The sequence below is a fragment of the Lolium perenne genome, chromosome 2 (assembly GCF_019359855.2).
Source record: "Lolium perenne isolate Kyuss_39 chromosome 2, Kyuss_2.0, whole genome shotgun sequence".
NCBI lineage: Eukaryota > Viridiplantae > Streptophyta > Magnoliopsida > Poales > Poaceae > Lolium > Lolium perenne.
The window spans coordinates 1,324,482-1,334,577 of NC_067245.2; the positions used below are offsets into that span (position 1 = coordinate 1,324,482).

The 10,096-nt window shown below is 46.6% G+C and overlaps 1 long non-coding RNA gene across 3 annotated transcripts; it reads left to right on the forward strand.

The window, feature by feature from the left end:
• Window positions 1-1,056: 1,056 nt before the first annotated feature.
• On the forward strand, window positions 1,057-9,599 carry LOC139835929 (uncharacterized). 3 transcript variants are annotated; one of them, XR_011751248.1, is made up of 6 exons: window positions 1,057-1,753; window positions 3,054-3,138; window positions 4,504-6,124; window positions 6,215-6,335; window positions 7,643-7,727; window positions 9,066-9,599. It is a non-coding gene; the product is annotated as an uncharacterized lncRNA (long non-coding RNA). The 3 variants fall into 3 exon arrangements; XR_011751249.1 differs by having other exon boundaries at window positions 1,058-1,542; window positions 1,633-1,753; window positions 4,504-6,335; XR_011751247.1 differs by having other exon boundaries at window positions 1,061-1,753; window positions 4,504-6,335.
• Window positions 9,600-10,096: the final 497 nt, after the last annotated feature.

Here is a 10,096-nt window from a genome sequence, read left to right on the forward strand (position 1 = left end):
CGAGAGCCACGATACGGAAAACCTTCCAGAGACGCCGCCGCCGCCAATCCCATCTCGGGGGATTCAGGAGATCGCCTCCGGCACCCTGCCGGAGAGGGGATTCATCTCCCGGAGGACTCTACACCGCCATGGTCGCCTCCGGAGTGATGAGTGAGTAGTTCACCCCTGGACTATGGGTCCATAGCAGTAGCTAGATGGTTGTCTTCTCATCATTATGCTTCATTGTCGGATCTTGTGAGCTGCCTAACATGATCAAGATCATCTATCTGTAATGCTATATGTTGTGTTTGTTGGGATCCGATGGATAGAGAATACTATGTTATGTTGATTATCAATCTATGTGTTGTTTATGATCTTGCATGCTCTCCATTACGAGTAGATGCTTTGGCCAAGTTGATGCTTGTAACTCCAAGAGGGAGTATTTATGCTCGATAGTGGGTTCATGTCTCCGTGAATCTGGGGGAGTGAGAGAAACCCCTAAGGTTATGGATGTGCTGTTGCCACTAGGGATAAAACATTGATGCTATGTCCGAGGATGTAGTTATTGATTACATTATGCACCATACTTAATGCAATTGTCTGTTGTTTGCAACTTAATACTGGAAGGGGTTTGGATGATAACCTGAAGGTGGACTTTTTAGGCATAGATGCATGCTGGATAGCGGTCTATGTACTTTGTCGTAATGCCCAATTAAATCTCACAATACTCATCATATCATGTATGTGCATTGTCATGCCCTCTGTAGCGACCCAGAAAATATCCCCTATTAGTTTTGTTTGTTGTTTTTCTTTTATGCATAATCATATCATCATACTTGCATCATATCCATGTTTTTGACAAAATAAACTATTTTATAAATCCTAATTATTTTTTTCCCTCTCATAAACCATATGTAACCCTCACTCTAATATATTCTTTTTTAACAAAACCTGAAACAAAAATATTTGAAATATTTTGGACAAGTTTTAAATAAATAAACAAATATATGGTTTTGAAAATGTTTGTAACTTATCCTTCCGTTGCCTATCTCGTTTTATTATTCTATCTATATATCTCTCTTCCTTTTTCCTGTTCCATCTCCACCTACCGTGCCATCCTCTATTTCTTTGAATCTTGGCTTTGAGCCCTGGAAGCAGCCCACGTCCTCATCTTTCTCTCATTCTCTTCTTGCGAATACAGAGCATGAGACGAGCGTGTTTCTCCTCGATGTCATACTCCACTACCGAGCCAACCACTCCACCTGCTCCCCTCTTCTTTCCCCTCTCCCAAGTCGAACCCGAGAGAGGAGAAACCACATCGAGCGCCATCGCAGAAACCTCGACCTCGCCGTCGATCCGCCAGCTCCGGCCATCCCCCGATGATCTGAGACTACCAATAGCTGCGCCTTGATGCCGCGGTCCTCCTCAAGCCAAGAAATCGAGCCGGGGTGCTCCATATCATCGCCAGCTTCGTCGTTTCCTCTCCGACCACGGCGAAGAAATCCCTGTTTCCGGCCGCCTCCGACCTCGTCCGCCCCATCCGAGGTGTTCATCAGTTTCCTGGTGAGACGGCGCCCCTTTTCCCCCTCTTCCCCGTCCTGATTGCTCGCTGTTCGGCGACGCCAATTTCTGACGGCTTCTCTTCTGTCCGAGGTCGCCACCATGCCCATCGCCTCCGTCCAAGACCGTGCTCCTCCTCATCCGCCCGTGCCCTCCTTCGTCTCCCGGCGTCATGGTCGTCCTCCGCCACGCTAGCGCCTCCGTCGACGCCATGGTGAGCTCTGTCCCTGATACTTTTTCTTCACCGTCGCTGTAGACATGTAGCCTCACCGTTTTCCGCACAGTCGAGCTCTGGTTCCTAGTTGGTTGCACCAGCACGCCGTGCTCCCTCCTGCACCGCGCACACACTGCAGCAACTCCCGAACACCTATGGCGCCTCCGTTTCGTGGTCGTCGTAGTCAGTTGTCTCAGCCGCGCGTGTCTCTGTTTCCGCTTGGTTCAGTTCGACAATTCAGTCTCTTCTCTTCAGTTTCGTCGATTCGACCATCGTCCCAGCATGCCAAAGTCGCGGCTGTTGCTGTATCTAGTTCTACATGAGTAGATCAGCGAGCGTAGTGGCATGCTCTATTCCGATCGGTGCAGCAGGACAAATATCGATCCCTACAGCTACCATATAGTCCCTTCCCTTTCCTATGTCTTTTATTAACTAATCCAGCTCTACACGTCACGAGTATACATATCAACAAGGTATCAGCCGAGTTTTGCTCTCCGTTTTGGTTTCAGATACAAGCTCTGTTGTTTTACATGTCTCGTAATTTCAGCAGATGCTCGTGCCCTGCTGCTATACGTGGCCAGCGCTGTTTTGCTTCGGGCAGTACATGCTTTTATCCATCCACAAGTGCAGACTCCAATTTTCAGCTAGCTGCCTGGTTGCTTAGCTTCACCGTATGCACATCCATCCATTCACTGCTAGCCTGCTTGTTTAGCTAGCTAGACACGACATCAATTCATCCATTGCATGTGTGCATGCTTAGTCAAGTTCTGTGGTATGACTCTGTTTTTCCCTTCAGTTTTTCGTGAGACAAAGCACCACCTCCCAGTTCCTTTCTATCTAGCCTGCTTCTTCTATTTTCAACTGCAAAACATGTTATTTTATATCTTTTATTCTATAGCTGAAAACCAAACATGTTATATATCAATTTTAATCAGAAAAATGCACTGAATATGAATATGTCATCCATTCATCTGTTTGCATTCCGCATCATGTCGAGACATGATAGTTATGCATATTCACCTCACATATATGCGGAGTATTTCGGATGTCCAACTAGGATTTCCCCGCTCTGTTTAATATTGAAGTAGCGCACCGTTGCCATGTTTTGCCATGCTAATGAACACTTAACTTTGACGGTAGAAAATGCAACTCTAACCTAATTTGTTTGTCCGGGGTTCCGACTCCGATTAATATGGATAAGTTGCATCGCATCATAATTGCCATGTCATTGCATATCATCTTGATCATGCTGGATCTTCTTTATCCGTAGTAGTAAAACTTGCATACGTTGTTTGTCCAGCATTTGCTTCTTCCCGGATAGGATCACGAAGTGGTGTGGTGAGATACAACAAGTTCTCCGGATGTCCCTCGGCAAGTTTTAACAGGCAAGCATTTCCCTTATACTCCTGCCCCTGCAGAAGTCGCTTACCTATTTTATTTTGCCTTCTCCCTCATGCTATCCTTGAGTTGCGTTCTTGTCACGTGTCCCTTCCACTTGTTACCTCAAGCAGCCCATATTGCCACCACCAACCACCAACCTCCTACAGCTGTTGTTTGGTTATCGGGTCTGCCTTGCGAGTCGTAGTGCATGCTAGTGTTGTTTATATCTCGTTACCGTTACCGCTATCTTATCGGGTTATCTGTTGGGGAATCATGACACATGGTCTATGGATATATTGTTGGAGATAATCATGCTTTACTTATTGTTAACAACTAAAATGATAAGCAGAGGCATCTGTGAGCCCCTTTGCGAAAGCATCGGAACTTTGACTCACTAATGTCCCCTAGGACCCGAGTTCTTGTTATCTGTTCCGAGACTGAGCGCTCTAACCACACGTGGGTATGTTTCTGGGTCTGGGTTTAGGGTTTAGGGTTTAGGGTCTCCCCTCGACCACTGCCGGAATCTACAGCTTTGTCCAGTGGCCACAACTAGTTTGCAATGTTTTACCATTTGTCGTTTGCGTGCATGCCAGCCTGTTACTTATTTACTTTGGGAAGCCCCTGGGTGCCTTGTATCCCTTGTTTCTGGTATGCACGTATAGGTCGCGGAGCCGCTGCGAAGTGGTTTATCGCCCCAGTGTGTGTTTAAACCACCTAGTACGCTGTCGCAAACAGCTAGGTCCGCTTCGGAGATACGGCCGGACTTCGATACGGGTTCAACTTAGTTAGGTGGCTTCCTGGACATTGTTGTCGTGAAGGAGAGTGCGAGTCGTGATATCCACCTGTCGCAAGTGGGTTGATCGTGCGTGTGGCTACATTTGGGCAACCCCTGCAGGGTGTACATCTTATCGATAAGCCGTGTCCGCGGTTATGGACGACTTGGAGCTGTATGACTCGACCATAGACAACTTACACCTGTTGTTCATTAATAATAACTGGCATAGTAAGTTAGCACAAACTCAATAATAACTGGTTAAAACTTGACAACCGTGTGAGTGCCTTTGTAAGTACTTCTTGGCGAAGGGGGAACGCATCGGCTGTGTTTTGTTTGCAGAGTATAGAACTGCTAGTTTATGCGCTCTCTCACCTTCTCTGATAGACGAATGTGTAGAGTGTCTCTATAGATTTTTAGTGCTTGTGCGCTGCCGCTTAACCCCACCATATTGCCTATGACGTTCCTCTTGCGTCCTCTAAGTCCCCTACGTGCCTCAAGTACAAAGGACGACTGGTTGACGAATGCTTATACGTCTTGAAGTCTTGTTAAGTACGAACCGTACTTATTGCTGCTTCTACGGGATATAACCGGGCAGGTATGAAGATATGTTCGATGAAGACGACGCTAGCAAGGTTACCCTTCCGGCTTGGCCTGGGCAGGGTTATGGACGCCATCGTTTATCTTCAGGACTCTTAGTCCAATTTGTATCTTGTCCGTACTCGGACGTATTTGATCTTCTGTATGATTTTGGATCTTTGTATTGTATATTTGTATCTTGACTCGATGGAGTCGTTGTTGTAATATATATGTTTTCTTGTGGGCTCTATTGTAATCATGTTGTAATGTTACATCTCGTGATTGATTCCACCCGCATCGCGTGCATGCTCCGGCGTGTACGAGGCGCTTGGTGGTGCGTCTCCTAAAATCGATATCGTGCGGATTTCGGCGGATTCGTTGGGATCCTCATGGTACCGGTTTTGGGGCGTCACAAGTTGGTATCAGAGCATCAGGTTGACGGTACCCCACTAGTCCAGCCATTAGGATAACCTTGCCAACGGTCGTTGAGTTTAGAGCGTCCAAACTATTTTCTAAAATTCGTTGGATAGATCTGATTAGCTCTATTTTTCTCCTTATCTATATTCTTTCTCCTCTTACCTATTCGAGTTTTGAGTCCTCTCTCTTATCTGCTTCTCCGAGTCTTAGGTTCCGACGTGGGTTGGACGATCTTTGCCCCTCACCTATCAGGTCCGATCTTTGGAGGTTCCGACGAAAGCGCATCATCAACATCGGAACAAGATTTCTTGTTAGTGGTGTCGAGGAGTTCGACACGTCGCCAGAAGATCCGATAGTTTAACCAACTCCCCCTTAGGTTGACGTGGAATCTCGGGGCGAGATTCCTTGTTAGTGGTGTCGATTGTAGCGACCCAGAAAATATCCCCTATTAGTTTTGTTTGTTGTTTTTCTTTTATGCATAATCATATCATCATACTTGCATCATATCCATGTTTTTGACAAAATAAACTATTTTATAAATCCTAATTATTTTTTTCCCTCTCATAAACCATATGTAACCCTCACTCTAATATATTCTTTTTTAACAAAACCTGAAACAAAAATATTTGAAATATTTTGGACAAGTTTTAAATAAATAAACAAATATATGGTTTTGAAAATGTTTGTAACTTATCCTTCCGTTGCCTATCTCGTTTTATTATTCTATCTATATATCTCTCTTCCTTTTTCCTGTTCCATCTCCACCTACCGTGCCATCCTCTATTTCTTTGAATCTTGGCTTTGAGCCCTGGAAGCAGCCCACGTCCTCATCTTTCTCTCATTCTCTTCTTGCGAATACAGAGCATGAGACGAGCGTGTTTCTCCTCGATGTCATACTCCACTACCGAGCCAACCACTCCACCTGCTCCCCTCTTCTTTCCCCTCTCCCAAGTCGAACCCGAGAGAGGAGAAACCACATCGAGCGCCATCGCAGAAACCTCGACCTCGCCGTCGATCCGCCAGCTCCGGCCATCCCCCGATGATCTGAGACTACCAATAGCTGCGCCTTGATGCCGCGGTCCTCCTCAAGCCAAGAAATCGAGCCGGGGTGCTCCATATCATCGCCAGCTTCGTCGTTTCCTCTCCGACCACGGCGAAGAAATCCCTGTTTCCGGCCGCCTCCGACCTCGTCCGCCCCATCCGAGGTGTTCATCAGTTTCCTGGTGAGACGGCGCCCCTTTTCCCCCTCTTCCCCGTCCTGATTGCTCGCTGTTCGGCGACGCCAATTTCTGACGGCTTCTCTTCTGTCCGAGGTCGCCACCATGCCCATCGCCTCCGTCCAAGACCGTGCTCCTCCTCATCCGCCCGTGCCCTCCTTCGTCTCCCGGCGTCATGGTCGTCCTCCGCCACGCTAGCGCCTCCGTCGACGCCATGGTGAGCTCTGTCCCTGATACTTTTTCTTCACCGTCGCTGTAGACATGTAGCCTCACCGTTTTCCGCACAGAGTCGAGCTCTGGTTCCTAGTTGGTTGCACCAGCACGCCGTGCTCCCTCCCCGCACCGCGCACACACTGCAGCAACTCCACGAACACCTATGGCGCCTCCGTTTCGTGGTCGTCGTAGTCGGTTGTCTCAGCCGCGCGTGTCTCTCGTTTCCGCTTGGTTCGATTCGACAATTCGATCTCTTCTCTTCAGTTTCGTCAGTTACGACCATCGTCCCAGCATGCCAAAGTCGCGGCTGTTGCTGTATCTAGTTCTACATGAGTAGATCAGCAGCGTAGTGGCATGCTCTATTCCGATCGGTGCAGCAGGACAAATATCGATCCCTACAGCTACCATATAGTCCCTTCCCTTTCCTATGTCTTTTATTAACTAATCCAGCTCTACACGTCACAGTATACATATCAACAAGGTATCAGCCGAGTTTTGCTCTCCGTTTTGGTTTCAGATACAAGCTCGTTGTTTTACATATACGTAATTCAGTAGATGCTCGTGCCCTGCTGCTATACGTGGCCAGCGCTGTTTTGCTTCTCGGGCAAGTACATGCTTTTATCCATCCACAAGTGCGAGACTCCAATTTTCAGCTAGCTGCCTGGTTGCTTAGCTTCACCGTATGCACATCCATCCATTCACCTGCTAGCCTGCTTGTTTAGCTAGCTAGACACGACATCAATTCATCCATTTGCATGTGTGCATGCTTAGTCGTTTCCTGTGGTATGACTCTGTTTTTCCCTTCAGTTTTTCGTGAGACAAAGCACCACCTCCCAGTTCCTTTCTATCTAGCCTGCTTCTTCTATTTTCAACTGCAAAACATGTTATTTTATATCTTTTATTCTATAGCTGAAAACCAAACATGTTATATATCAATTTTAATCAGAAAAATGCACTGAATATGAATATGTCATCCATTCATCTGTTTGCATTCCGCATCATGTCGAGACATGATAGTTATGCATATTCACCTCACATATATGCGGAGTATTTCGGATGTCCAACTAGGATTTCCCCGCTCTGTTTAATATTGAAGTAGCGCACCGTTGCCATGTTTTGCCATGCTAATGAACACTTAACTTTGACGGTAGAAAATGCAACTCTAACCTAATTTGTTTGTCCGGGGTTCCGACTCCGATTAATATGGATAAGTTGCATCGCATCATAATTGCCATGTCATTGCATATCATCTTGATCATGCTGGATCTTCTTTATCCGTAGTAGTAAAACTTGCATACGTTGTTTGTCCAGCATTTGCTTCTTCCCGGATAGGATCACGAAGTGGTGTGGTGAGATACAACAAGTTCTCCGGATGTCCCTCGGCAAGTTTTAACAGGCAAGCATTTCCCTTATACTCCTGCCCCTGCAGAAGTCGCTTACCTATTTTATTTTGCCTTCTCCCTCATGCTATCCTTGAGTTGCGTTCTTGTCACGTGTCCCTTCCACTTGTTACCTCAAGCAGCCCATATTGCCACCACCAACCACCAACCTCCTACAGCTGTTGTTTGGTTATCGGGTCTGCCTTGCGAGTCGTAGTGCATGCTAGTGTTGTTTATATCTCGTTACCGTTACCGCTATCTTATCGGGTTATCTGTTGGGGAATCATGACACATGGTCTATGGATATATTGTTGGAGATAATCATGCTTTACTTATTGTTAACAACTAAAATGATAAGCAGAGGCATCTGTGAGCCCCTTTGCGAAAGCATCGGAACTTTGACTCACTAATGTCCCCTAGGACCCGAGTTCTTGTTATCTGTTCCGAGACTGAGCGCTCTAACCACACGTGGGTATGTTTCTGGGTCTCCCCTCGACCACTGCCGGAATCTACAGCTTTGTCCAGTGGCCACAACTAGTTTGCAATGTTTTACCATTTGTCGTTTGCGTGCATGCCAGCCTGTTACTTATTTACTTTGGGAAGCCCCTGGGTGCCTTGTATCCCTTGTTTCTGGTATGCACGTATAGGTCGCGGAGCCGCTGCGAAGTGGTTTATCGCCCCAGTGTGTGTTTAAACCACCTAGTACGCTGTCGCAAACAGCTAGGTCCGCTTCGGAGATACGGCCGGACTTCGATACGGGTTCAACTTAGTTAGGTGGCTTCCTGGACATTGTTGTCGTGAAGGAGAGTGCGAGTCGTGATATCCACCTGTCGCAAGTGGGTTGATCGTGCGTGTGGCTACATTTGGGCAACCCCTGCAGGGTGTACATCTTATCGATAAGCCGTGTCCGCGGTTATGGACGACTTGGAGCTGTATGACTCGACCATAGACAACTTACACCTGTTGTTCATTAATAATAACTGGCATAGTAAGTTAGCACAAACTCAATAATAACTGGTTAAAACTTGACAACCGTGTGAGTGCCTTTGTAAGTACTTCTTGGCGAAGGGGGAACGCATCGGCTGTGTTTTGTTTGCAGAGTATAGAACTGCTAGTTTATGCGCTCTCTCACCTTCTCTGATAGACGAATGTGTAGAGTGTCTCTATAGATTTTTAGTGCTTGTGCGCTGCCGCTTAACCCCACCATATTGCCTATGACGTTCCTCTTGCGTCCTCTAAGTCCCCTGCGTGCCTCAAGTACAAAGGACGACTGGTTGACGAATGCTTATACGTCTTGAAGTCTTGTTAAGTACGAACCGTACTTATTGCTGCTTCTACGGGATATAACCGGGCAGGTATGAAGATATGTTCGATGAAGACGACGCTAGCAAGGTTACCCTTCCGGCTTGGCCTGGGCAGGGTTATGGACGCCATCGTTTATCTTCAGGACTCTTAGTCCAATTTGTATCTTTTCCGTACTCGGACGTATTTGATCTTCTGTATGATTTTGGATCTTTGTATTGTATATTTGTATCTTGACTCGATGGAGTCGTTGTTGTAATATATATGTTTTCTTGTGGGCTCTATTGTAATCCTGTTGTAATGTTACCTCTCGTGATTGATTCCACCCGCATCGCGTGCATGCTCCGGCGTGTACGAGGCGCTTGGTGGTGCGTCTCCTAAAATCGATATCGTGCGGATTTCGGCGGATTCGTTGGGATCCTCATGGTACCGGTTTTGGGGCGTCACACCCTCTCTATTTGTCAATTTCCCAACTGTAATTTGTTCACCCAACATGCTATTTATCTTATGGGAGAGACACCACTAGTGAACTGTGGACCCCGGTCCATTCTTTTACATCGATACAATCTACTGCAATACTTGTTCTACTGTTCTCTGCAAACAATCATCATCCACACTATACATCTAATCCTTTGTTACAGCAAGCCGGTGAGATTGACAACCTCACTGTTTCGTTGGGGCAAAGTACTTTGGTTGTGTTGTGCAGGTTCCACGTTGGCGCCGGAATCCCTGGTGTTGTGCCGCACTACATCTCGCCGCCATCAACCTTCAACGTGCTTCTTGTCTCCTACTGGTTCGATAAACCTTGGTTTCTTACTGAGGGAAAACTTGCCGCTGTACGCATCACACCTTCCTCTTGGGGTTCCCAACGGTCGTGTGCTGTACGCGTATCAAGACTGTTTTCTGGCGCCGTTGCCGGGGAGATCAAGACACGCTGCAAGGGGAGTCTCCACATCGCAATCTCTTTACTTTGTTTTTGTCTTGCATTATTTTATTTACTACTTTGTTTGCTGCACTAAATCAAAATACAAAAAAATTAGTTGCCAGTTTTACTTTATTTACTGTCTTGTTTGCTATATCAAAA